At 38.0% G+C, this 3,188-nt stretch overlaps 1 non-coding gene across 1 annotated transcript; it reads left to right on the top strand.

Annotated features, from left to right (window-relative positions):
* The first annotated feature begins 2,126 nt into the window (after positions 1 to 2,126).
* TRNAL-CAA (transfer RNA leucine (anticodon CAA)) lies at positions 2,127 to 2,199 on the top strand. Its single transcript has one exon. It is a non-coding gene; the product is annotated as a tRNA-Leu (tRNA).
* The last annotated feature ends 989 nt before the right edge of the window (positions 2,200 to 3,188 follow it).

Below are 3,188 nucleotides of genomic sequence, written 5' to 3'. Positions count from 1 at the left end.
AGCCAAATAAATAATTTACCAACGTACAATAAATATAAAAACTAAATAGGACAGCAGGAGTAAAGATCAGAGAGAAAAGAAGGACAAAAGAAAGGGGGAAGGGAAGTGACATAAGGATTAGGGAGGGGAAAGGATTTTCTTCATCCGGTTATTCCAAGATTTACCAATTTTTTAAAATATATAGGTCCAAGAAGACATCTGAAATGATTATAAATAATTCATAATTGTCCGTAGCGTATGTTCGTATAGTGATGCAGTCTATGAGTTTTAAAATGTAGCATACCAACTCGACGGAAGAAAATTTGAACTGGCGAGAGGCCGGAAGAAAATTAAAGTCCAAATGAAGATAAATTACAATAAGTCTTGCTCACCAAATAGCTTGAAGACAGAGTCCAGATGGAATAGACATGATTTGCAAGAGGCATAGTACTTTGGCACTCCACCACTCTGCTATGAAAACCCGACTCAAATGTGGAGAAGCGGAGTGGGCAATATATAGTGGAATAGAATATTCCAGAAAAGTAGAGAAGGCTACTAGCCACTGAGTTCGAGAAACATGAGGTCACGTGTACACACAGCGCACAGGAAACGGCGAAGTGCAGCGAGGATGACGTAATCACACTGGTAGAGCACAGGTGAGCGGAGTGCTTGATGCGGCGAGGACGAAGTCGAGGCGAACAGCACTATGTAAGGTAGGGAAATGTACTGTAGATACGACGATCGTAATACGGGCAAACAGAAGGTGAGCTGCGCGATGTTGCTGCGTTAAACGGGGCACTCAAACAGGACGTCTGGGTCATAAGGACGCTTCTCTTAACCTGTTCCTTACTGTCTGGTTAGACACCGTGACTCCAGTGACGCTCCTGAGGTCTTGTTGCAGCTCTCTGGCAGTTGCTGAACGACGCCGCAACGCACAGATGGTCAGAATGATATCGGTCATCCTGTGGGGGTGTCATGCGTGCATGATCTTGTCCAACCCTCCTTGTGAACTGGCCTGTCTCACTGTAGCGATTCCACAAGCGTTGAATAACTGACGGAGAGACATTGAGATCCACAGCAACACGACGAAAAGTCCATCCTTACTGGATCAAAGTGACGGCCCTTGCGACTTGAACCTCGTTAAGATGTCTCATGCGATGTGCTGGTTGATGTACAACGTGCTCAAATGACCGCAGTAGTCTGTGTACCTCACAACGACACATGGACGCACCGCTATTCACTTTGTTTTGAGGGGTCACCTGACAGTTTAACGCATGGCTACGCCTACAGAGGGAGTATAACTTCGATTTGACATACCCTGAGTAGTTACGGTCTCAAGGTATGCTGTACGACCATTGGAACCGTTCACGTACTGCACGTTAAAGACATCCCTAATTTTTTGAACTGGGTATTTAACATATAAGAAAAAAGAAAATAAAGAAAACAAAACAGGAAAACATATCAATGATACAGAAAGGCTACTATATGTAACATAAAAACTTTCCAGTCTATCAAACGCACAAAAAATTCAAACAAGTTATAACAATATACACATACCTGTAAAAACAATATACACTATTATACAAAGAATGACATGTTTCGCTCTACAACAACATCCTCAGATTCTATCAATCACTTTAAACCATTCGTATATATGTACAGTATTGTTTACGTTGGGTAAACTTGTCAATGGTAGAGAGTTAGGTGATATTACGAACATGTATTAACAAATAAGTATTCAACATCACCGTAATAACATAACGAAGAACTTCTAGACTGCCGAAGTTTAGTCCGTTGTCTCCAAACACTATTTCAACATTTACAGAGTTTGGGTCTTCACTTTTAGATTATTACTTACTGCACAACTTTTCTGTCCGTATTTGACAACAGTACTAAGATCAACGTAAACAAGAAATAACGACTTCTAATTTAGAATTTGGGAATACAATTGATCTGTATAAGAAGCATTTTACTATTCATCATAATTTCGACAGTATTTTAAGAAAGCATGTAACTTTAATATCAACACTGAAAAAGTTAGAGGAGATTCTTTTTATTCGAAACCGACTTTCAAGCTATTAGGTCGTGTTACGCACATTTAGTACGTGTTGAAGAGATGTTATGTACAGAACGAAAATGGCCATCCAGACACCATAGCTCAATTGGTAGAGCAACCAACGCAAAATCGGGAGGTTGTGGGTTCGAATCCCACTGGTGTCTGGTTGGCCATTTTTGTTCCGTACTTAACATCTCTTCAACACGTACTAAATGTACGTAACACGACCTAATAGGTTGAAAGTCGGTTTCGAATACAATGCGGTCGTGAAAATTCAATATTCGAGGTTCTTTTTAATTTATCATGTTACAAATCATTCAATGTGTCTCCATATAGACGTTGAACACCAACACTGTAATTCTCCAAAGGATGCTTTTTAGCTTAATCAAATTGGTAATTATTTTCATGTCTTAATATGTGTACTGATGATGGCCCAAAAAGGTTGAAACATGTCTACAAAATTAATATAAGTTGTATCAATCCTATAGATTGATTTACATAGTGTTTAATAGGTGGATAAATCAATATTTTTCTTATTTGTGATAGGCTACAGTCAATACGGGCCAAGAAGATGAAGTTTACCTCTTGCAATAATCGTTAGGTGTTTCGTTTAGTTTGTTCTTTCGTTGTTATCATGACATGTTAATAAGTGTCTATATTTTGTGAGTACATTCTTATTGCTATGAAGTAATCGAATGCAATAATGCAAAAATAATCGCCGATTCCATTATTCGATTATTCGATTATATTTCCCAGTCGATTATTTTTCGATTATTCATTCCAATGAATGGGGCAATCGAATAGTGAATATTTGTTCCATCCGATTATGTTTCCAATTATTCATTCGAATTCAAATAGTAAATTTTCCCATTCGAATATTTTTTCGATTTCTTCGATTTTTCAATGAATGAGGCAATTTAATAGTGAAGGATTTCGAAATAATCGCATGGAAAGTGATGTTATTAAGGCAGTTAACTCACTCATTTAGTTTCAACGTTTGGAGAAAGGGGTATTTCTATGTTTCATAAGAGTTCATCTATTCGCTTATATCAATCGATCATCCATCCGACACACTTAAACCGAATAATTGCTTTATGACACATCCGAATATTCTATGAGATACAACTGAATGATATTTGAAACTCATTCTAGT

The sequence above is a fragment of the Anabrus simplex genome, chromosome 8, assembly GCF_040414725.1.
Source record: "Anabrus simplex isolate iqAnaSimp1 chromosome 8, ASM4041472v1, whole genome shotgun sequence".
NCBI lineage: Eukaryota > Metazoa > Arthropoda > Insecta > Orthoptera > Tettigoniidae > Anabrus > Anabrus simplex.
The sequence above is the reverse complement of the archived record's forward strand: the minus strand, read 5'-3'. Positions and strand labels throughout refer to the sequence as shown.